The 25,467-nt window shown below is 46.0% G+C and overlaps 1 protein-coding gene across 2 annotated transcripts in view; it reads left to right on the top strand.

The window, feature by feature from the left end:
• Positions 1-1,653: 1,653 nt before the first annotated feature.
• The window catches only part of PEBP4 (phosphatidylethanolamine binding protein 4), a 118,408-nt gene continuing 94,594 nt past the window's right edge, over positions 1,654-25,467 (top strand). The window contains exon 1 of one of the 2 annotated variants that reach the window (XM_069766955.1): positions 1,654-1,754. The gene's annotated coding sequence lies outside the window, so the exon portion shown is untranslated. Of the gene's footprint in view, positions 1,838-25,467 lie in introns of both variants that reach the window. The other variant, XM_069766956.1, reaches the window with a different exon arrangement.

Raw genomic sequence — 25,467 nt, forward strand, 5'->3', positions numbered from 1 at the left:
AAACAGCTCCAAATTCAACTACTGAACAAGGCCAGTCTCACACGTCCAGATAATTCTGGTATCGGAGAAAATGGTACCGGAGTTATCCGTGTCCGTGTGCTCACGTAGGCCATCCGTGTGATGTCCGTGAGTACGTTTTTAGGGTCCGTGTGCTGTCCGTGTTCTGTCCATGTGTTGCAACAATTTTTACAATTTTAACCCTATGACAGGAAAAATGCACACAGACAGCACACGGATGGCACACGGACAGCATCCGTATGCAGTACGTGTTTACACGGACCCATTGACTTTAATGGGTCCGTGTGATCCGTGCGCTCCCACGAACAATAACATGTCTCCGTGTTTTGCAAATGGACACACAGTCCGTGAAAATACCCTGATATGTGCAGAGACACATTTATTTTAAAGTGTCTACGTGAGTCAGTGTCTCCGGTACGTGAGGAAACTGTCACCTCATGTACCGGAGCCACTGACGTGTGAAACAGGCCTAAAAATAGGAAAAAAGTCTCATAAACAAACACCTCAAAATCTAGTGGGGTTTTTACAATTTTTTTGTTCATTTGTGGATGTTTCAACCTCCTTGTGAACAACCAAAATACTCTAAGGCCACGTTCACATGTGCCTGTATGTGTGCCTGGATGATAGGCTCAGTCTTAGACCACGTTCACATGGTCAGTATTTTACCTCAGTATTTGTAAGCCAAAACCAGGAGAGGAACAATCAGAGGAAAAGTATAATAGAAACATATGCACCACTTCTGTATTTATCACCCACTCCTTGTTTTGGCTTCCAAGTACTGAGGTAAAATAATGACCAAATACTGAACATGTCAACGTGACCTTAGAATAAGCTTTCTATACATGGGAAAACCAACACGTTTTTATCCAAAGAGGTTTTAAAGAAAAAAATAAAATAAATGACATCAGTTTTTTTTTTCTAGCAGATTCAACCTGGAAGTTTCAGGCGGCAAAAAAAGGGTGAAAAGAAAAAGCATTAAAAACCACATCAGATTTGACGACCGCCTAGAAAAGCATGCGAATTCTGTCAGGGTTTTCCATTTAAAAAAAAAACTCAGTGTGAACACGTCCTTAGAAAACTTTTTTGTTTTGTTTTTGCACTGACTCACAACATTTTAATAATAAAAAAAAGTTAATCAAAATATCTAAATAGATTTCCATTCATTTCTATGTGATCCTTGTCGCATAAGACGTCATGGGATATAAAAAATAAATAAATGCATGCCCCCTCCCCCGAAATAAAAAATTACACTCATGAATGAATGGAGGGTAAAATGTCCAGTAATAAGGGGGTTAACGAACAGGACCTGGACAGATTTACACCATTTGGAGGTTAATGGAATTTTCCATATACTGACAGCAAGCAGAGGTAGAAGAATAACACAATGTTATTTGCAAAAATGTAAAAAGCCTGAAAAGAAAAAGATTGCATGCTGTATATATGAAGCTCTGCAGTAAAATGAGAACCTGTGTGTGTGTATAAGACCCTATAAATAAGACTACCACCCCCATCATACACGCACCCTGACTGCAGCAGGACTACACTCGGTGCTGCACAGACCGTGATTGACAGCAGGCGCGGCCAACCAGAGAGAAGGACCTTACAGCCAATCAGCTGCTAGCCACGTGGAGGGGGTGGGGCTACCATCCAAATAACAGATCAGCAGAAGCGGAGGGGCGGCAGTGGCCGGGTGACGGCCAGAGGAGCAGAAGGAGGCGCTGCGGAGACAGTCACAGGTCAGAGGCCCCTCTATGGGACGTGTTCACTGCAGCTGACGCATTAGGGGGTCTCTGGCTGTCTGTTCTATGTGGGGGGACAGGTAGCTGTGTTGTACCACATATTATGCCATGTAACTGTGCATGTCATAGTTTTTGTACCAGGGCACGGCCAGGTGGGCACAGGGGTGCCAAGTAGTAACACAGGTTCCAAAATAGCATCAAATAGTTATATATCTATAGCCGTTACATCGACCACAGGATGGGGGGGAAGCGCCTCAAGAAAAATGGGTACCTTAATGGGCACCGAGAGTGCCCCTCCCCCTGATGGCACCGCTTTGTAAGTTGAATCGTACAGTTGGTCAGTATCAGCCTGAAAGGGTATGTTCACATGCTGCGTTTTTTAAGTTTTGTTTTTTTCATGTGTGTAAAAAATAAAAATGTGTTTTCCAGTATCTACAAAGTGAATAAAATTTCAAAGATGTGGTTTTGCTGCAGAAACAGCATGTGTCGGTGTGAACATGTCCTAGACTTATTCTTTGTTGAAAGAGTTCTGCAAACTTCTACTCTCCAGCAGTGCCTTTCCGGTGCATTTCCGCACTGTGCCTTTTCCAGGATGTTCCAAAGATGTGCCTTTTCCGGTGTGTTCCCACGCTGTGTCTTTCCGGTGCATTCCCACACTGTGCCTTTTACAGGGTGTTCCAACGCTGTGCCTTTTCCGGTGCGTTCCCACGCTGAGCCTTTTCCGATGCATTCCCACGCTGAGCCTTTTCCAGTGCGTTCCAACGCTGAACCTTTTCCAGTTCGTTCCCACGCTGCTTCTTTCCAGTGCGTTCCCACACTGCTTCTTTCCAGTGCGTTCCCACACTGTGCCTTTCCTGTACATTCCCGCACTGTGCCTTTCCTGTGCGTTCCCGTGCTGCTCCTTTCCGGTGTGTTCCCACGCTGCTCCTTTCCGGTGTGTTCCCACGCTGCTCCTTTCCGGTGTGTTCCGACGCTGCTCCTTTCCGGTGTGTTCCCACGCTGCTCCTTTCCGGTGTGTTCCCACGCTGCTCCTTTCCGGTGTGTTCCCACGCTGCTCCTTTCCGGTGTGTTCTCACGCTGCTCCTTTCCAGTGTGTTCCCACGCTGCTCCTTTCTGGTGTGTTCCCACGCTACTCCTTTCCAGTGCGTTCTCACGCTGCTCCTTTCCGGTGCGTTCTCACGCTGCTCCTTTCCGGTGCTTTCTCACGCTGCTCCTTTCTGGTGCGTTCCCAAGCTGCTCCTTTCTGGTGTGTTCCCACGCTGCTCCTTTCCGATGTGTTCCCACGCTGCTCCTTTCTGGTTTGTTCCAACACTGCTCCTTTCCGGTGTGTTCTCACGCTGCTCCTTTCTGGTGCGTTCCCACGCTGCTCCTTTCTGGTGCGTTCTCATGCTGCTCCTTTCCTGTGCGTTTCTACACTGCTCCTTTCTGGTGCGTTTCCATGCCGCTCCTTTCCGGTGCATTCCCACGCTGCTCCTTTCTGGTGTGTTTCCACGCTGCTCCTTTCTGGTGCGTTTCCACGCTGCTCCTTTCTGGTGCGTTTCCACGCTGCTCCTTTCTGGTGCGTTTCCACGCTGCTCCTTTCTGGTGCGTTTCCACGCTGCTCCTTTCTGGTGCGTTTCCACGCTGCTCCTTTCTGGTGCGTTTCCACGTCGCTCCTTTTCGGTGCCTTTCCACGCTGTGCCTTTCCTGTATGTTCCCACGCTGCTTTCTGGTGTGTTCCCACGCTGCTCTTTTCCGGTGTGTTCCCATGCTGCTCCTTTCTGGTGCGTTCCCACATTGCTCCTTTACGGCGCATTTCCACCCTGTGCCCGTGGGTAAATCTGCAATATATTGCAGTAACAGCAAAGTGGAGGACATTTCTCAACCTGAGTCGCACAAAAAAAAATTTACAGTAAAAATTACATGCAGCAGAGATTTTAAGGCCTTGTGTACATAAGGAGGGAGCTTTCTCTACAAACTTCCTGGAGAGAAAATTACGTGTGAGAATTGTTGAATTTTATCTATGATACACAGCAGACTTTCCAAACATCTACATGTACGTCGCTGTTTACATGTGATATTACGCTGCAGATTTTCACTTTGGATTCTGCCCTAGGTTATTCAATTTGCTGCAGATCCTCAGCGCTACTTCAACTAAATTCATAGCAAAGGGGTCCAGTCTGGAGGTATCCACATTGTCTCTATTGAGAGGGCGAAACTCTGTTCTCTCGCACAGGTGCAGGGCTTGTTACACTGCAGTAATCGGGGCTGTGTGTTTGAAAGGAATCTGTCATCAGATGTACGCTGCCCGAAACCCGGGCTATTTAAATCAGTCTGTGCGATTGCAGCCAGGTATATTTTATTCTGAAACACTGCAGCATTTCAGAGTAAACATACTTTGAAAAAAATGTCCCGAGACTATGGAGTTGATTTATCAAAGCTTTTTCTCCAGATTTCTGGTGAAAAAAAGCCTTGAAAAGTTGCATTTATTTGCACAAACACAAAAACAACAACTTTTGGAGTGAACATTGTCACCGCCGTTCCAAACAAGTTGGTGGAGGTGGGGGGCGTGGTGACCCCTGCTCACCAAATACATGAGGAGTGTCAGCGTTTGATACTCTACAAATTTAATTCCAGCAAGGGCTGGAGTAATATTTGTGACGAAACGTACATACCGGCGCACACCAATACTCTCCTCGCCTGATTCATTAAGAGGCATGAGCACCTGCTCCAAATTGCCCCCTCCAGGGTCACTGTGTCTAACCCCCTGCTCAATGCAGGATTCACTAAACCATCCCAGATGTCCAGCCTCTGTTTGAAGACTTCCATTGAAGGAGAACTCGCCACCTCTCGTGGCAGCCTGTTCCACTCATTGATCACCCTCACTGTCAAAACGTTTTTTTCTAATATCTAATGTGTCTTCTCCCTTTCAGTTTCATCCCATTGCTTCTAGTCTTTCCTTGTGCAACTGAGAATAAAGATGATCCCTCTACAATGTGACAGCCCTTGAGATATTTGTAGACAGCTATCAAGTCTCCTCTCAGTCTTCTTCTTTGCAAGCTAAACATTCCCAGATTCTTTAATCCTTCCTTGTATGACATACTTTGCAGTCCACTCACCATGTGAATCCTACAAATAACTCATGGATAGAGTTGAGCGACCTTGACCTTTTTAGAGTCGAGCCGGGTTTTGCGAAACCCGACTATGTCCAAAGTCGGGTCGAGTGAAATCGGCCGATTATGACGTAAAGTCGGGATCGACCGAAACACGAAACCCAATGCAAGTCAATGGGGCAGCATAGTCGGCAGTGAGTGGGGGCCAGGAAAACACCTAGAGTGCCCATTTTAATGTCAAAACCATCCATTCTTCTTAATGAAGCTTGTCAAGCGTAATTTACCTTAAAATAATTGGAAGGCATTTGAAATTGGGGGTCATTTGGCTAAAGTTGTGGGGGGTAGGGCTGGTTCAAGTAATTAGTGGGCCCAGTAAATCTGGACCACGTCACGGCAGTGGAGCAGGGAGAGGTAAGTATTTCAACTTTGCAAGTGCTGTGATCCTGAGCAAGCAGGGGGGGCCCACTCGTTGGCATTGGCACTGGCACAGGGCCCCTCAAAGTACAGCGGTGTGTTTGCACGGCGGGGGCGCCTCCCACCGGCAGCAACACTTTTGCGTACTATGAGAGGCCCTGTGCCAGTGACGTCGCCAACTAGTATTCCTCCCCCCACCTGATGAAGGAACCTGCACTTTCATCTGCACCTTCCTCTTTGTCCCCGTGTAAGGTGGTATGGTATGCGGGAAGAGCAACCTGACTTTCAGCAGGGTCACAATGTTGTTGTGTAGCGTGCACGGGGAATGTTGCGTTATGGGTCAATGTACCAGCAGACTCATCTATCACTGGCTGGGCAATGGGCACGATGAAGTGGAAACACAGATATAGGTCCAAAGAATAAAGTGGGCTAAATGCAGTTCAAAATTGGTAACACAGGAATAACCAGGGGGCATTGCAGTGGAGGACAACTGGAATGAGAGGCTGACACAGAGAGTAGGGCCAAATCAGTAAGTAGTCGAAATGCAGTTCAAAATTGGCAACCGTAGTAAACAGGCGGCACAGCTTTGTTCAGTGGAGGAGAACAGCAAGGAGTGGCAGACACCGATAGTAGGCCCCAAACCAACTAGTACGCCAAATGCAGTTGTTCCATTTAACCACAATTTAATGAGAGCCTGAAGATAGAAGCTCAGGAAAGGCAACCTGGGGAACACCTTGGAGTGTAACACACCATCTCTCTCCACCCGATACCCATTTTGTAGGCCTAATGCAGTGTAGTTTTCTACAACTACTAAACGAGAGTCGGAAGATCGAAGCAATGGCGAGGAAACCTGGAGAACACCTTGGAGTGTAACACACCATCTCTCTCCACCCCATTCCCCATTTTTTAGGCCTAATGCAGCCTACTTTCCGACACCTACTAAACGAGAGCATGAAGATCGAAGCTCAGGAAAGGCAACCTGGGGAACACCTTGGAGTGTAACAACAACCTCTCTCTACACCACGGAAGGGCTGATTCTTAGGAAGGAAGGCTGTTGTAAATAAGCATTGCGCGCCCGAGGGTGATTATATTCTTATTCGGTATCTACTCACCCTCGGACGCGCCATGCTTCTTGATTTGTAATTAATGTTTATTTGCAATGTGCTTTTGACTTACTCAATTATTTTTTTAATTATTGATTTTATTAAATTAATAGTTTAACATCTTATTGGAAATAATTTAAAGGAGACGCGACAGGACAACACTCGGTGGATGCCATATCTGTGTTAACAACTCCAAAAAACTTTCAGTTAACTTCTTGCAGGAGAAAGAAATTGTAGCTGTTGGACCTTTGTAGTACAGTTCCAGATATTTGTTGTGTGTTTGTTTTGATTGTTAAAATGTCTGCATTTGAGATCTCAACACGATCTTATTTTTTATAATCAAATTAATTTTTTAAATATTTTATTAGGTTGGTTCAAGGGGTACACGGGCCGCAGTAGACAGGTCAGTGGAGGCCTAGTGGAAGGAGGGACCGCAGATGCGCCACTGTTTCACCCATACACAATTAGTAGGCCTAATGCTGCGTAGTTTCCAACAGCTACTAAACGAGAGCCGGAAGATCGAAGCTCAGGAAAGGCAACCTGGGGAACACCTTGGAGTGTAACAACAACCTCTCTCTACACCACGGAAGGGCTGATTCTTAGGAAGGAAGGCTGTTGTAAATAAGCATTGCGCGTCCGAGGGTGATTATATTCTTATTCGGTATCTACTCACCCTCGGACGCGCCATGCTTCTTGATTTGTAATTAATGTTTATTTGCAATGTGCTTTTGACTTACTCAATAATTTTTTTAATTATTGATTTTATTAAATTAATAGTTTAACATCTTATTGGAAATAATTTAAAGGAGACGCGACAGGACAACACTCGGTGGATGCCATATCTGTGTTAACAACTCCAAAAAACTTTCAGTTAACTTCTTGCAGGAGAAAGAAATTGTAGCTGTTGGACCTTTGTAGTACAGTTCCAGATATTTGTTGTGTGTTTGTTTTGATTGTTAAAATGTCTGCATTTGAGATCTCAACACGATCTTATTTTTTATAATCAAATTAATTTTTTAAATATTTTATTAGGTTGGTTCAAGGGGTACACGGGCCGCAGTAGACAGGTCAGTGGAGGCCTAGTGGAAGGAGGGACCGCAGACAGGCATCGAAGGCCTAAAATAATCACACATGGCTGTAGGCAATTTTAAATTGGTTCCAGGGGTACACGGGCAGCAGTGGTGTGGTCAGTGGAGGCCTAGTGGAAGGAGTGACCACAGACAGGCATCGAAGGCCTAAAATATTAACACATGGCTGTAGGCAATTTTAAATTGGTTCCAGGGGTACTTGGGCAGCAGTGCCCTGGTCAGTGTAGTAGTAGTTGAAAGAATGGACCGCAGACAGGCATCGAAGGCCTAAAATAAAAAAATTGGGCTGGCTGTAGGCAATTTTAAATTGGTTCCAGGGTTACACGGGCAGCAGTGGTGTGGTCAGTGGAGGCCTAGTGGAAGGAGTGACCGCAGACAGGCATCGAAGGCCTAAAATAATCACACATGGCTGTAGGCAATTTTAAATTGGTTCCAGGGGTACACGGGCAGCAGTGGTGTGGTCAGTGGAGGCCTAGTGGAAGGAGTGACCACAGACAGGCATCGAAGGCCTAAAATATTAACACATGGCTGTAGGCAATTTTAAATTGGTTCCAGGGGTACTTGGGCAGCAGTGCCCTGGTCAGTGTAGTAGTAGTTGAAAGAATGGACCGCAGACAGGCATCGAAGGCCTAAAATAAAAAAATTGGGCTGGCTGTAGGCAATTTTAAATTGGTTCCAGGGGTACACGGGCAGCAGTGGTGTGGTCAGTGGAGGCCTAGTGGAAGGAGTTTCCGCAGACAGGCATCGAAGGCCTAAAATAATAACACATGGCTGTAGGCAATTTTAAATTGGTTCCAGGGTTACACGGGCAGCAGTGGTGTGGTCAGTGGAGGCCTAGTGGAAGGAGTGACCGCAGACAGGCATCGAAGGCCTAAAATAATCACACATGGCTGTAGGCAATTTTAAATTGGTTCCAGGGGTACACGGGCAGCAGTGGTGTGGTCAGTGGAGGCCTAGTGGAAGGAGTGACCACAGACAGGCATCGAAGGCCTAAAATATTAACACATGGCTGTAGGCAATTTTAAATTGGTTCCAGGGGTACTTGGGCAGCAGTGCCCTGGTCAGTGTAGTAGTAGTTGAAAGAATGGACCGCAGACAGGCATCGAAGGCCTAAAATAAAAAAATTGGGCTGGCTGTAGGCAATTTTAAATTGGTTCCAGGGGTACACGGGCAGCAGTGGTGTGGTCAGTGGAGGCCTAGTGGAAGGAGTGACCGCAGACAGGCATCGAAGGCCTAAAATAATAACACATGGCTGTAGGCAATTTTAAATTGGTTCCAGGGTTACACGGGCAGCAGTGGTGTGGTCAGTGGAGGCCTAGTGGAAGGAGTGACCGCAGACAGGCATCGAAGGCCTAAAATAATCACACATGGCTGTAGGCAATTTTAAATTGGTTCCAGGGGTACACGGGCAGCAGTGGTGTGGTCAGTGGAGGCCTAGTGGAAGGAGTGACCACAGACAGGCATCGAAGGCCTAAAATATTAACACATGGCTGTAGGCAATTTTAAATTGGTTCCAGGGGTACACGGGCAGCAGTGGTCTGGTCAGTGGAAGTCTAGTGGAAGGAGTGACCGCAGACAGGCTTCCAAGGCCTAACATAACAAAATTGGGCTGGCTGTAGGCACTTTAAATTGGTTCCAGGGGTACATGGGCAGCAGTGGTCTGGTCAGTGGAAGTCTAGTGGAAGGAGTGACCGCAGACAGGCTTCCAAGGCCTAACATAACAAAATTGGGCTGGCTGTAGGCACTTTAAATTGGTTCCAGGGGTACATGGGCAGCAGTGTATGGTCAGTGGAAGTCTAGTGGAAGGAGTGACGGCAGACAGTCTTCGAAGGCCTAACATAACAAAATTGGGCTGGCTGTAGGCACTTTAAATTGGTTCCAGGGGTACATGGGCAGCAGTGTATGGTCAGTGGAAGTCTAGTGGAAGGAGTGACCGCAGACAGGCTTCGAAGGCCTAACATAACAAAAATGTCAAAACAATGGTATTGTCAGTGCCAGGCATTGAAGGATGTCAGCGCCTAGACTACACATTGGTGAAGCTGTGAGAGATAATTTTGCTAGTGGTAGAGCACTGTTTGAGCTGGGGGGGGGGGGAACTGGCTTGTGGCCGGCGGTACAGGCACAGGGCCCCTCATATTACAACGGTGAGTCTGACGTTGGGTGCGCACCACCACCGCCAGAGACACTTTATTGTACTATGAGGGACCCAGTGGCAGTGCCGTCGACCAAAAGCGGCCACACCCACCTCTTCAGACAAACAGCACTCTCAAGGGTCCAAGCGCAAAGTGGCGATAGCACGACCCCGTGTGGGGAGTTTGGCCATTTCGTGAGGTGGAAACATGTCGTATGCTGGACAATCAGGTGAAGAAAATTACGAGATTGGAAAAGTCATTCAGAATAGTCCACAGGCAAGACCTTTTCATAGGAAAGCTAGGTGTCAGCCGGGCAGGGTGGGGCAAAAGATTTTGAAATCCAGTTGTGGTTCATTTTAATGAAGGTTAGATCATCTACATTTTGGGTAGCCAGACGAGTCCTTTTTTCTGTTAGTATTGAACCTGCAGCACTGAATACTCTTTCTGATAGGACACTAGCTGCCGGGCAAGCAAGCTCCTGCAATGCATATTCTGCCAATTCTGGCCAGGTGTCTAATTTGGATGCCCAGTAATCAAATGGGAATGACGGTTGAGGGAGAACGTCGATAAGGGATGAAAAATAGTTTGTAACCATACTGGACAAATGTTGTCTCCTGTCACTTTGAATTGATGCTGCAGTACCTGTCCTGTCTGCGGTCATAGAAAAATCACTCCACAACCTGGTCAGAAAACCCCTCTGGCCAACGCCACTTCTGATTTCTGCCCCTCTAACACCTCTGGTCTGCTGGCCCCTGGAGCTCGTGTGAGAACGATCACGGGCGCTGTGTGCAGGGAATGCCAGAAGCAAACGGTCAACAAGAGTTGATTGTTTTGTTGCTAATATTAGTTCCAAGTTCTCATGTGGCATAATATTTTGCAATTTGCCTTTATAGCGAGGATCAAGGAGGCAGGCCAACCAGTAATCGTCATCGTTCATCATTTTTGTAATGCGTGTGTCCCTTTTGAGGATACGCAAGGCATAATCCGCCATGTGGGCCAAAGTTCCCATTGTCAAATCTGCGGTTGTGCTTGGTTGAGGGGCAGTTGCAGGCAAATCTACGTCACTTGTGTCCCTCAAAAAACCAGAACCCGGCCTTGCCACGCCACCAATTTCCCGTGCCCCCGGGAAAGCTTCCTCATTAAAAATATACTCATCCCCATCATCCTCCTCATCCTCCACCTCCTCTTCGCCCGGTACCTCGTCATGTACACTGCCCTGACCAGACAATCGCTGACTGTCATCAAGGCTTTCCTCTTCCTCTGGTGCAGACGCCTGATCCTTTATGTGCGTCAAACTTTGCATCAGCAGACGCATTAGGGGGATGCTCATGCTTATTATGGCGTTGTCTGCACTAACCAGCCGTGTGCATTCCTCAAAACACTGAAGGACTTGACACATGTCTTGAATCTTCGACCACTGCACACCTGACAACTCCATGTCTGCCATCCTACTGCCTGCCCGTGTATGTGTATCCTCCCACAAAAACATAACAGCCCGCCTCTGTTCGCACAGTCTCTGAAGCATGTGCAGTGTTGAGTTCCACCTTGTTGCAACGTCTATGATTAGGCGATGCTGGGGAAGGTTCAAAGAACGCTGATAGGTCTGCATACGGCTGGAGTGTACAGGCGAACGGCGGATATGTGCGCAAAGTCCACGCACTTTGAGGAGCAGGTCGGATAACCCCGGATAACTTTTCAGGAAGCACTGCACCACCAGGTTTAAGGTGTGAGCCAGGCAAGGAATGTGTTTCAGTTGGGAAAGGGAGATGGCAGCCATGAAATTCCTTCCGTTATCACTCACTACCTTGCCTGCCTCAAGATCTACAGTGCCCAGCCACGACTGCGTTTCTTGCTGCAAGAACTCGGACAGAACTTCCGCGGTGTGTCTATTGTCGCCCAAACACTTCATAGCCAATACAGCCTGCTGACGTATGCCAGTAGCTGCCCCATAATGGGAGACCTGGTGTGCAACAGTGGCAGGTGCGGATGGAGTGTTTGTGCGACTGCGGTCTGTGGACGAGCTCTTGCTTCTGCAGGAGGACGAGGAGGAGGAGGAGGAGGAGGGGGTGCGAACGGCTACAGACAACTGTTTACTAGACCGTGGGCTAGGCAGAACTGTCCCAAACTTGCTGTCCCCTGTGGACCCTGAATCCACCACATTTACCCAGTGTGCCGTGATGGACACGTAACGTCCCTGGCCATGCCTACTGGTCCATGCATCTGTTGTCAGGTGCACCTTTGTGCTCACAGATTGCCTGAGTGCATGGACGATGCGCTCTTTAACATGCTGGTGGAGGGCTGGGATGGCTTTTCTGGAAAAAAAGTGTCGACTGGGTAGCTCGTAGCGTGGTACAGCGTAGTCCATCAGGTCTTTGAAAGCTTCGCTTTCAACTAACCGGTAGGGCATCATCTCTAACGAGATTAGTCTAGCTATGTGGGCGTTCAAACCCTGTGTACGCGGATGCGAGGCTAAGTACTTCCTTTTTCTAACCATAGTCTCATGTAGGGTGAGCTGGACTGGAGAGATGGAGATCGTGGAACTAGCGGGGGTGCCGGTGGACATGGCAGACTGAGAGACGGTGGGAGATGGTATTGTTGCCGCCGGTGCCCTAGATGCAGTGTTTCCTACTACGAAACTGGTGATTCCCTGACCCTGACTGCTTTGGCCTGGCAAAGATACCTGCACAGATACAGCAGGTGGTGCGCTAAATGGTGGTCCTACACTGCCGGAAGGGATGTTGCGTTGATGACTAGCTTCATTGGCCGAGGGTGCAACAACCTTAAGGGACGTTTGGTAGTTAGTCCAAGCTTTCAAATGCATGGTGGTTAAATGTCTATGCATGCAACTAGTATTGAGACTTTTCAGATTCTGACCTCTGCTTAAGGAAGTAGAACATTTTTGACAGATGACTTTGCGCTGATCAATTGGATGTTGTTTAAAAAAATGCCAGACTGCACTCTTTCTAGCATCGGATACCTTTTCAGGCATTGCAGACTGAGCTTTAACCGGATGGCCACGCTGTCCTCCACCAGGTTTTGGCTTTGCCACGCGTTTTGGGCAAGATACGGGCCCGGCAGATGGAACCTGTGGCGATGTTGATGCCTGCTGCGGCCCCTCCTCCTCCTCTGCTTCAGAACTGCTGCCGCCTGCACCCTGTTCCCCCAATGGCTGCCAATCGGGGTCAAGAACTGGGTCATCTAATAACTCTTCTTGTACCTCCTGCGCAACTTCGTCTGTGTCACCGTGTCGTTCGGTGGTATAGCGTTCGTGATGGGGCAACATAGTCTCATCAGGGTCTGATTCTTGATCAGCACCCTGCGAGGGCAATGTTGTGGTCTGAGTCAAAGGACCAGCATAGTAGTCTGGCTGTGGCTGTGCGTCAGTGCACTCCATGTCAGATTCAATTTGTAATGGGCATGGACTGTTAACTGCTTCACTTTCTAAGCCAGGGACGGTATGTGTAAAGAGCTCCATGGAGTAACCCGTTGTGTCGCCTGCTGCATTCTTCTCTGTTGTTGTTTTTGCTGAAGAGGACAAGGAAGTGACTTGTCCCTGACCGTGAACATCCACTAACGACGCGCTGCTTTTACTTTTACCAGTTTCACGAGAGGAGGCAAAAGAGCTAGAGGCTGAGTCAGCAAGATAAGCCAAAACTTGCTCTTGCTGCTCCGGCTTTAAAAGCGGTTTTCCTAATCCCAGAAAAGGGAGCGTTCGAGGCCTTGTGTAGCCGGACGACGAACCTGGCTCCACAGCTCCAGACTTAGGTGCAATATTTTTTTCCCCACGACCACCTGATGCTCCACCACTACCACTACCCTCATTACCAGCTGACAATGAACGCCCCCGGCCACGACCTCTTCCACTAGACTTCCTCATTGTTTTAAAAACGTAACCAAACTAACGTTATTTGTTGCAGTCACACAACTTACACGGTGAGCTATAACTTCAGTATGATTTAGCTACCCCTTTACAGGTTGGTGAGACCACCGCGAAAATCAGGCACAATGTTACACACTCTTTTTTTGGTGGCTGCAAATTAGAGAGATGCCCCACACGCAGGACTGTCACTGAAGCACAAATGTTAATATTAATGTCACACTATTATTTGTTTTTTATTTTTATTTTTTTCAGGAACACTTTAGAAACCCCCCCAAAAAAAAAAAATTGATTTTTGCAGGGAGAATTTAGAAAACAAATGTAACAAACTATATGCTTTCTATGGGCCACTGAGTGAGAGATGACGCACACAGGAATCAGGAGTGGCACACAAGCCCAGAGGCCAATATTTTTCTACCAATGATTGATGGAGTTATTTTCTCTGGTAGATTTTGGAACCCAAATCAAGGAAAAAAAATATAGGCTTTCTATGGACCACAATTGGAGAGAGAGAGAGAGAGAGAGAGAGAGAGATGGCACACCCAGGAGTCAAGACTGGCACACAAGCAGAAAGGCCAATATTAATCTCCCACTGTTTTTTTTTTTTTTTTTCAGGGAGACTTTAGAAAAAAAAAAAATAAAAAAAATATGATTTTATCAGGAAGAATTTAGAAACCAAATAAAATAAAATTATTTTTTCAGGGAGAATTTAGAAAACAAATAAAACCAAAAATAGGCGTTCTATGGCCCACTGACTGAGAGATGACGCACACAGGAATCAGGAGTGGCACACAAGCCCAGAGGCCAATATTTTTCTACCAATGATTGATGGAGTTATTTTCTCTGGTAGATTTTGGAACCCAAATCAAGGAAAAAAAATATAGGCTTTCTATGGACCACAATTGGAGAGAGAGAGAGAGAGAGAGAGAGAGAGATGGCACACCCAGGAGTCAAGACTGGCACACAAGCAGAAAGGCCAATATTAATCTCCCACTGTTTTTTTTTTTTTTTTTTCAGGGAGACTTTAGAAAAAAAAATAATAAAAAAAATATGATTTTATCAGGAAGAATTTAGAAACCAAATAAAATAAAATGATTTTTTCAGGGAGAATTTAGAAAACAAATAAAACCAAAAATAGGCGTTCTATGGCCCACTGACTAAGAGAGAGAGAGAGAGATGGAACGCTTAGTACTGGCACACAAGCCCAAAGGGCAATATTAATCTCCCTTTTTTTTTCCAGGGAGAATTTCTAAAACCCCCCCCAAAAAAAAAATAGGCTTTCTATGGCCCACTATTTGTGAGAGAGATGGGACGCTCAGGACTGGCACAGATGGCACACTCAGGACTGGCACAGAAGCCCAGAGGCCAATATTAATCTCCCTTTTTTTCTGGGAGAATTTATAAAACCAAAAAAATATTTAAATAGGCTTTCTATGGCCCACTATTTGTGAGAGAGATGGCACGCTCAGGACTGGCACAGATGGCACGCTCACAACTGGCACACAAGCCCAGAGGCCAATATTAATCTCCCTTTTTTCAGGGAAAATTTATAAAACCAAAAAAAAAATTAAATAGGCTTTCTATGGCCCACTATTTGTGAGAGAGATGGCACGCTCAGGACTGGCACAGATGGCACGCTCACAACTGGCACACAAGCCCAGAGGCCAATATTAATCTCCCTTTTTTCAGGGAAAATTTATAAAACCAAAAAAAAAATTAAATAGGCTTTCTATGGCCCACTATTTGTGAGAGAGATGGGACGCTCAGGACTGGCACAGATGGCACGCTCAGGACTGGCACAGAAGCCCAGAGGCCAATATTAATCTCCCTTTTTTTCTGGGAGAATTTATAAAACCAAAAAAATATTTAAATAGGCTTTCTATGGCCCACTATTTGTGAGAGAGATGGCACGCTCAGGACTGGCACAGATGGCACGCTCACAACTGGCACACAAGCCCAGAGGCCAATATTAATCTCCCTTTTTTCAGGGAAAATTTATAAAACCAAAAAAAAATTTAAATAGGCTTTCTATGGCCCACTATTTGTGAGAGAGATGGCACGCTCAGGACTGGCACAGATGGCACGCTCACAACTGGCACACAAGCCCAGAGGCCAATATTAATCTCCCTTTTTTCAGGGAAAATTTATAAAACAAAAAAAAAAATTAAATAGGCTTTCTATGGCCCACTATTTGTGAGAGAGATGGGACGCTCAGGACTGGCACAGATGGCACGCTCAGGACTGGCACAGAAGCCCAGAGGCCAATATTAATCTCCCTTTTTTTCTGGGAGAATTTATAAAACCAAAAAAATATTTAAATAGTCTTTCTATGGCCCACTATTTGTGAGAGAGATGGCACGCTCAGGACTGGCACAGATGGCACGCTCACAACTGGCACACAAGCCCAGAGGCCAATATTAATCTCCCTTTTTTCAGGGAAAATTTATAAAACCAAAAAAAAAATTAAATAGGCTTTCTATGGCCCACTATTTGTGAGAGAGATGGCACGCTCAGGACTGGCACAGATGGCACGCTCACAACTGGCACACAAGCCCAGAGGCCAATATTAATCTCCCTTTTTTCAGGGAAAATTTATAAAACCAAAAAAAAAATTAAATAGGCTTTCTATGGCCCACTATTTGTGAGAGAGATGGGACGCTCAGGACTGGCACAGATGGCACGCTCAGGACTGGCACAGAAGCCCAGAGGCCAATATTAATCTCCCTTTTTTTCAGGGAGAATTTATAAAACCCAAAAAAAAATAAAATAGGCTTTCTATGGCCCACTATTTGTGAGAGAGATGGCACACTCAGGACTGGCACACAAGCCCAAAGGCCAATATTAATCTCCCACTGTATTTTTATCAGGGAGAATTTATACACCCCACAAAAAAAAATACAGAAAAATGAAAAGGCTTTCTATGGCCCACTATGTGAGAGAGATGGCACACACAGGGATGGCACTCTAGCAGAAATGCCAAATTGCCAATCTTAATCTCCCACCAAAAAAAAAAAAAAAAAAAAAAACAGGGAATGTCCTACAATTACTATCTCCCTGCCTGCAGTAATCTCAGCCAGGTATGGCAGGCAGCTACTATCTCCCTGCCTGCAGTAATCTCAGCCAGGTATGGCAGGCAGCAATAAGGAGTGGACTGATGCACAAATGAAATAAAAAGTGTGGACAAACAAAAAAGATAGCTGTGCAGAAAGGAAGGAACAAGAGGATTTGTGCTTTGAAAAAAGCAGTTGGTTTGCACAGCGGCGTACACACAGCAATGCAGCTATCAGGGAGCCTTCTAGGGCAGCCCAATGAGCTACAGCGCTGAGGGGAAAAAAAAAAAAAAAAAACTTCCACTGTCCCTGCACACCGAGGGTGGTGTTGGACAGTGCAAATCGCTGCAGCACAAGCGGTTTTGTGGTTAATGGACCCTGCCTAACGCTATCCCTGCTTCTGACAAAGCGGCAGCAACCTCTCCCTAAGCTCAGATCAGCAGCAGTAAGATGGCGGTCGGCGGGAACGCCTCTTTATAGCCCCTGTGACGTTGCAGACAGCAAGCCAATCACTGCAATGCCCTTCTCTAAGATGGTGGGGACCAGGACCTATGTCATCACGCTGCCCACACTCTGCGTTTACCTTCATTGGCTGAGAAATGGCGCTTTTCGCGTCATTGAAACGCGACTTTGGCGCGAAAGTCGCGTACCGCATGGCCGACCCCGCACAGGGGTCGGATCGGGTTTCATGAAACCCCGACTTAGCCAAAAGTCGGCGACTTTTGAAAATGTTCGACCCGTTTCGCTCAACCCTACTCATGGAGCAAACAGTCCAAAACTCATGTTTTTATCCGCTTACCATCCTGGTAGCTCTTCTCTGAACTTGCTCCAGGTTTTTTTTAACCCCTTCATGGCCGGAAGTATATTTGTTTTTGTGTTTTTTTGCTCCCCTTTTTCAGAGTCATAACTTTTTTATTTTTTGTCAAAATAGCCATGTGAGGGTTTGTTTTTTGCAGGACAAGTTCTACTTTTGAACGACACCATTGATTTGAACATATATTGTACTGGAAAACGGGGAAAAATATCTAAGTGTAGTTAAATTGCAAAAAAAAGTGCAATTCTACAATTTTTTGTTTTGCTTTTTTACAATGTTCACTAAATGCTAAAACGAACCCACCCTTATAAATCTCCACGTCATGACAAGTTCATAGACACCTAACATGTCTAGGTTTTTTTTTTATCTAAGTGGTAAAAAAAAAAAGTCAAAGTTTGTTAAAAAAAAATATTTGCGCCATTTTCCTATACTCATAGTGTCTCCATTTGTCATGATTTGGGGTTGTGTGAGGGCTTATATTTTGTGCGCCGAGCTGACGTTTTTAATGATACAATTTTTGTGCAGATATGATCTTTTGATAGCCTGTTATATTATTTCAAAACACTTTTTCGGCGATTACTTTGTATCTCCGTTCATACTGCACCCACACACGCACAAATGATACACCATTAAACTTGCCCCCTTCAGCAAGAAAATAGCCAAACAAACCACACATCCATGATGTGATCACAAAATACAGTTTAAACATTAATTTTCATAAACCTGCAGTAAGGAAAAATGACCTGCAGGTGGCACCACACTACCACAAAGCTGCCGACAGACATCACAAACAAATCCTAACATTTGCCTTGGGGGCTTTCCAGCTTGCTGAACTCCTTGCCCAGCCGATTTCAGGCACATTGGAGGATTGCACACTTCATTGCAGGCGAGTTACATATGCAAACACATTTGTAAACATGCACTGCCTATTCAATTGCACAGTTGCTCCATTTATACTCCACCGACACACACAAATGATACACCCTTTCAAAGGTCAAATTACCTGCAGGTGGCATTTGCCTTGGGGTCTTTCCAGCTTGCCGAAGTGCTTGCCCAGCCTATTTCAGGCAAATTCGAGGATTGCACACAAAGTGCAGGTTGGTCACATATGTAAACACATTTGTAAACATGCACTGCTTTTTCAGTGATTGTTTCGCCCCCCACACACAAATAGTGAGTCACATATGCAAACACATTTGTAAACATGCACTGCTTTTTCGGTGAATTCTTCGCCCCACACACATAAATAATTGTTGTGAATTCAGCTTTTGGGCTCCCTCCGGTGGTTGTAGAGGGTAATGCAGTTGTGCCTGGACTGCAGGAGTGGACAAGTGTGTCTACTAATTGCAAGACTGACTGGGGTATATAGCTTTGCTGGATCCTTTAGTCTGTGCCAGTTGTCCATTGTTCTTGAAGGATTCACTTCCCTGCTGGTCTCTCCAGTTTGCTGTGTTTTTCTACAAAGATAAGTCCTGGCTTTGTTTTTGCTGTCCACCTGCAGTGGACCTTATAGTTCTGTGCATTTTCATGTTTTTGTCTTGTCCAGCTTGGTCTGTGAAGGATTTTTTTGCAGCCTAGCTATTTCTCTGGAGATGCAGATATACCCCCCCATGTCTTTAGTCAGATGTGGTGATCCGTATTTTCTGCGGTGGATATTTTCTAGTGTTTTTTTATACTGACCGCCGCATAGTACTCTGTTCTATTCTTTCTTTTTAGCTAGCATGGCCTCCTATGCTAAAATCTGATTTCATATCTGCGTATGTTATTTTCCTCTCCTCTCACAGTCAATATTTGTGGGGGGCTATCTATCCTTTGGGGATTTTCTCTGAGGCAAGATAGGTTTCCTGTTTCTGTCTTTAGGGGTAGTTAGATCTTAGGCTGTGCCGAGGGGTCTAGGGAGTGTTAGGTACTCCCCACGGCTACTTCTATTTGCGCTGCTAGGTTCAGGGTTTGCGGTCAGTACAGGGACCACCTTCTCCAGAGTACGTCTCATGCTGCTCCAAGGCCACCAGATCATAACAGTACAACTGGCCAACAATGAGTTAATTGCATCTCAGAAGAAGGGTGGAAAGATTTTGAGCCATTTTTTTTTCCTGAGCCTGTTTGGTCTGTTCCTCCCTCTTTACCTCTGGGTGGCTACGGAGTCTAGTATTAACATGACTGTTCAGGAGTTAGTTTCTCGGGTGGATCAGCTTGCTGCTAGGGTACAGGGTATTTCAGATTTCATTGTTCAGACTCCTGCCTTAGAACCTAAGATTCCCACTCCTGATTTATTCTTTGGTGACAGATCCAAATTTTTGAGTTTCAAAAATAACTGTAAACTGTTTTTTGCATTAAGACCCCGGTCTTCTGGTGATCCTATTCAGCAGGTTAAAATCATCATATCTCTGCTGCGTGGAGACCCACAGGATTGGGCATTTTCCCTGGAATCTGGCAATCCTGCTTTGCTTAATGTTGATTCGTTCTTTCAGGCATTGGAGTTGTTGTATGATGAGCCTAATTCTGTGGATCAGGCTGAGAAAATCTTGTTAACCCTGTGTCAAGGTCAAGAAGCGGCAGAATTGTATTGCCAGAAATTTAGAAAATGGTCTGTACTGACTAAATGGAATGAGGATGCCTTGGCGGCAATTTTCAGAAAGGGTCTTTCTGAATCCGTTAAAGATGTTATGGTGGGGTTCCCCACGCCTGCTGATCTGAGTGATTCTATGTCCTGGCCATTCAGATTGATCGGCGCTTGCGCGAGCGCAGAATTGTGCACACTGTGGCATTGTCCTCTGAGCGGAGCCCTGAGCCTATGCAGTGTGATAGGATTTTGTCTAGAGCTGAACGTCAAACATTCAGGCGTCAGAATAGGTTGTGTTTTTACTGCGGCGATTCTGCTCATGTTATTTCTGATTGCCCTAAGCGTACTAAGAGAATCGCTAGTTCTGTTGCCATCAGTACTATACAACCTAAATTTCTGTTATCTGTGACCTTGATCTGCTCATTATCATCATTTTCTATCATGGCATTTGTGGATTCAGGCGCCGCTCTGAACTTAATGGACTTAGAATTTGCCAGACGTTGTGGTTTTCCCTTGCAGCCTTTGCAGAACCCTATTCCTTTGAGGGGCATTGATGCTACACCGTTGGCTAAAAATAAACCTCAGTTTTGGACACAGCTGACCATGCGCATGGCGCCAGCCCATCAGGAAGATTGTCGTTTTCTGGTGTTGCATAATTTGCATGATGATATTGTGCTGGGTTTTCCATGGTTGCAGCTACATAATCCGGTGTTAGATTGGAAATCCATGTCTGTGACTAGTTGGGGTTGTCAGGGGGTTCATGATCAGGTTCCTTTGATGTCAATCTCCTCTTCCCCCTCTTCTGAAGTTCTTGAGTTTTTGTCTGACTTCCAGGATGTATTCGATGAGTCCAAATCCAGTTCCCTTCCACCGCATAGGGACTGTGATTGTGCTATTGATTTGATTCCAGGTTGTAAGTTCCCTAAGGGCCGACTTTTCAACCTGTCTGTGCCTGAACATACCGCCATGCGGAGCTATATTAAGGAGTCTTTGGAGAAAGGGCATATTCGGCCATCTTCTTCACCGTTGGGAGCGGGGTTCTTTTTTGTTGCCAAGAAGGATGGCTCCTTGAGACCCTGTATTGATTATCGCCTCTTGAATAAGATCACGTTTAAATTTCAATACCCCTTGCCTTTGCTTACTGATTTGTTTGCTAGGATTAAGGGGTCTAGCTGGTTTACTAAGATTGACCTTCGAGGGGCATATAATCTTATTCGTATCAAGCAGGGTAACGAATGGAAAACTGCATTTAATACGCCCGAAGGCCATTTTGAATACCTTGTGATGCCATTCGGACTCTCTAATGCCCCATCTGTGTTCCAATCCTTCATGCATGATATCTTTCGGAGTTATCTTGATAAATTCATGGTTGTATATTTGGATGATATTTTGATTTTTTCCAATGATTGGGAGTCTCATGTGAAACAGGTCAGGATGGTATTTCAGATCCTCCGTAATAATGCTTTGTTTGTGAAGGGGTCAAAGTGCCTCTTTGGAGTGCAGAAGGTTTCTTTTTTGGGTTTAATTTTTTCTCCCTCATCTATAGAAATGGATCCGGTTAAAGTTCAGGCCGTTCATGATTGGATTCAGCCCACATCTGTGAAGAGCCTTCAGAAATTCTTGGGCTTTGCTAATTTTTATCGTCGTTTCATTGCCAACTTCTCCAGTGTGGTTAAACCTCTAACCGATTTGACCAAGAAAGGCGCTGATGTGAGGAATTGGTCCTCCGCAGCTGTTTCTGCCTTTCAGGAGCTTAAACGCCGATTTACTTCTGCCCCTGTGTTGCGTCAGCCAGATGTTTCTCTTCCATTTCAGGTTGAGGTTGACGCGTCTGAGATTGGGGCAGGGGCCGTTTTGTCTCAGAGGAATTCTGATGGTTCCTTGATGAAACCGTGTGCCTTCTTTTCTCGGAAGTTTTCGCCTGCGGAACGCAATTATGATGTCGGCAATCGGGAGTTGTTGGCTATGAAGTGGGCATTTGAGGAGTGGCGACATTGGCTTGAGGGGGCCAAGCACCGTATTGTGGTCCTGACCGATCATAAGAATCTGATTTACCTCGAGTCTGCCAAACGGCTGAATCCTAGGCAAGCTCGATGGTCCCTGTTTTTCTCCCGTTTTGATTTTGTGGTCTCGTACATTCCTGGTACTAAGAATGTTAAGGCGGATGCCCTCTCTAGGAGTTTTTTTCCTGATTCCCCTTTGGTTCTTGAGCCGGTTGGCATTTTGAAGGAAGGGGTGATTCTTTCTGCCATCTCCCCTGATTTGCGACGGGTTCTTCAGGAATTTCAGGCTGATAAGCCTGACCGCTGTCCTGTGGGGAAACTGTTTGTTCCTGATAGATGGACTAGTAAAGTGATTTCTGAGGTTCATTGTTCTGTGTTGGCTGGCCATCCTGGGATTTTTGGTACCAGAGATTTGGTTGGTAGGTCCTTTTGGTGGCCTTCTTTGTCACGGGATGTGCGTTCTTTTGTGCAGTCCTGTGGGATTTGTGCGCGGGCTAAGCCTTGCTGTTCCCGCGCTAGTGGGTTGCTTTTGCCATTGCCGGTCCCTGAGAGACCTTGGACGCATATTTCTATGGATTTTATTTCCGATCTTCCTGTTTCCCAAAGAATGTCGGTTATCTGGGTTGTCTGTGACCGATTTTCTAAGATGGTTAATTTGGTGCCTTTGCCTAAATTGCCTTCTTCTTCTGATTTGGTTCCGTTGTTTTTTCAGCATGTGGTACGTTTGCATGGTATTCCGGAGAATATTGTGTCCGACAGAGGTTCCCAGTTTGTTTCTAGGTTTTGGCGGGCCTTTTGTGTCAAGCTGGGCATTGATTTGTCTTTTTCCTCTGCATTTCATCCTCAGACAAATGGCCAGACTGAGCGAACTAATCAGACCTTGGAGACCTATTTGAGATGCTTTGTGTCTGCTGATCAGGATGATTGGGTGGCTTTTTTGCCATTGGCCGAGTTTGCCCTTAATAATCGGGCTAGTTCTGCTACTTTGGTTTCGCCTTTTTTTTGTAATTTTGGTTTTCATCCTCGTTTTTCTTCTGGGCAGGTTGAGCCTTCTGACCTTCCTGGTGTGGATTCTGTGGTCGACAGGTTGCAGCAGATTTGGGCTTATGTGGTGGACAATTTGGTGCTGTCTCAGGAGGAGGCTCAGCGTTTTGCTAACCGTCGTCGGTGTGTTGGTTCCCGGCTTCGGGTTGGTGATCTAGTTTGGTTATCTTCCCGTCATGTTCCTATGAAGGTTTCTTCCCCTAAGTTTAAGCCTCGATTTATTGGTCCTTATATGATTTCTGAGATTATTAATCCGGTGTCCTTTCGCCTGGCGCTTCCGGCCTCTTTTGCTATTCATAATGTCTTCCATAGATCTTTGTTGCGGAAATATGTGGAGCCCGTTGTTCCCTCTGTTGATCCTCCGGCCCCTGTATTGGTCGATGGGGAGTTGGAATATGTTGTTGAGAAGATTTTGGATTCCCGTTTTTCGAGGCGGAAGCTTCAGTACCTTGTCAAGTGGAAGGGTTATGGCCAGGAGGATAATTCTTGGGTTTCTGCCTCTGATGTCCATGCCGTTGATTTGGTTCGTGCCTTTCATCGGGCTCATCCTGATCGGCCTGGGGGCTCTGGTGAGGGTTCGGTGACCCCTCCTCAAGGGGGGGGTACTGTTGTGAATTCAGCTTTTGGGCTCCCTCCGGTGGTTGTAGAGGGTAATACAGTTGTGCCTGGACTGCAGGAGTGGACAGGTGTGTCTACTAATTGCAAGACTGACTGGGGTATATAGCTTTTCTGGATCCTTTAGTCTGTGTCAGTTGTCCATTGTTCTTGAAGGATTCACTTCCCTGCTGGTCTCTCCAGTTCGCTGTGTTTTTCTACAAAGATAAGTCCTGGCTTTGTTTTTGCTGTCCACCTGCAGTGGACCTTATAGTTCTGTGCATTTTCATGTTTTTGTCTTGTCCAGCTTGGTCTGTGAAGGATTTTTTGCAGCCTAGCTATTTCTCTGGAGATGCAGATATACCCCCCCATGTCTTTAGTCAGATGTGGTGATCCGTATTTTCTGCGGTGGATATTTTCTAGTGTTTTTTTATACTGACCGCATAGTACTCTGTTCTATTCTTTCTTTTTAGCTAGTATGGCCTCCTATGCTAAAATCTGATTTCATATCTGCGTATGTTATTTTCATATCTGCGTATGTTATTTTCCTCAGTCAATATTTGTGGGGGGCTATCTATCCTTTGGGGATTTTCTCTGAGGCAAGATAGGTTTCCTGTTTCTGTCTTTAGGGGTAGTTAGATCTTAGGCTGTGCCGAGGGGTCTAGGGAGTGTTAGGTACCCCACACGGCTACTTCTAGTTGCGCTGCTAGGTTCAGGGTTTGCGGTCAGTACAGGGACCACCTTCTCCAAAGTACGTCTCATGCTGCTCCAAGGCCACCAGATCATAACAAATAATACACCATTTGAAAGGTAAAATTGCCCCCTTCAGCAAGAAAAGGCACAAACAAACCACACCCACGATTTGCTCAATACATACAGTTTAAACATTCATTTTCAGAAACCTGCAGAAAAGAACAATAACCTGCAGGTGGCACCACAACCGCAAGACATTTTTTTTAGCCTCTACTTATCAAACCAATTTATTGTATTACCAATCTACATACCGTATATACTCGAGTAGAAGCCGAGATTTTCAGCCCACTTTTTTGGGCTGAAAGTAACCCTCTCGGCTTATACTTGATTCATACCCAGGGGTCGGCAGGGGTGGGGGAGCGGAGCTGTGAAATAATACTCACCTGGTCCTGGCGCGGTCCCTGCACCTCTGTTCCCTGGTGCCGGCAGCTTCTTCCTGTAGTGAGTGGTCACATGGTACCGCTCATTACAGTAATGAATATGGACCCGACTCCACTCCCATAGGGGTGGAGCCGCATATTCATTACTGTAATGAGCTGTACCATGTGACTGCTCACTACAGGAAGAAGCTGCCGGCTCGGGGAACAGACGTGTAGGGACCGCGCCAGGAGCAGGTGAGTATAACACAGTGCGCGATATTCACCTGCTCCCCGTTCCACCGTCGGCACCATTGCATTTTCCGCGTTCTCTGCAATGACGCTCAGGTCAGAGGGCGCGATGACGCGATTAGCATATAATGCTCCATACAGTTCATTATGGCCCCATAAGATGCTCCATATACAAATATGCCCCATATAATGCTCCATGCAGTTCTTTATGGCCCCATAAATGCCCCATATAATGCTCCATGCAGTTCTTTATGGCCCCATATAATGCTCCATGTGGTTCTTTATGGCCCCATAGATGCTCCATATAATGCTCCATGCAGTTCTTTATGGCCCCATAGATGCTCCATATAATGCTCCATGCAGTTCTTTATGGCACAATAGATACCCCATATAATGCTCCATGCAGTTATTGCCCCATAGATGCTCCATATAATGCTCCATGCAGTTCTTTATGGCCCCATAGATGCCCCATATAATGCTCCATGCAGTTCTTTATGGCCCCATAGATGCCCTATATAATGCTCCATGCAGTTCTTTATGGCACAATAGATACCCCATATAATGCTCCATGCAAT

Source organism: Ranitomeya imitator, chromosome 4, assembly GCF_032444005.1.
Source record: "Ranitomeya imitator isolate aRanImi1 chromosome 4, aRanImi1.pri, whole genome shotgun sequence".
Taxonomy (NCBI): Eukaryota; Metazoa; Chordata; class Amphibia; order Anura; family Dendrobatidae; genus Ranitomeya; species Ranitomeya imitator.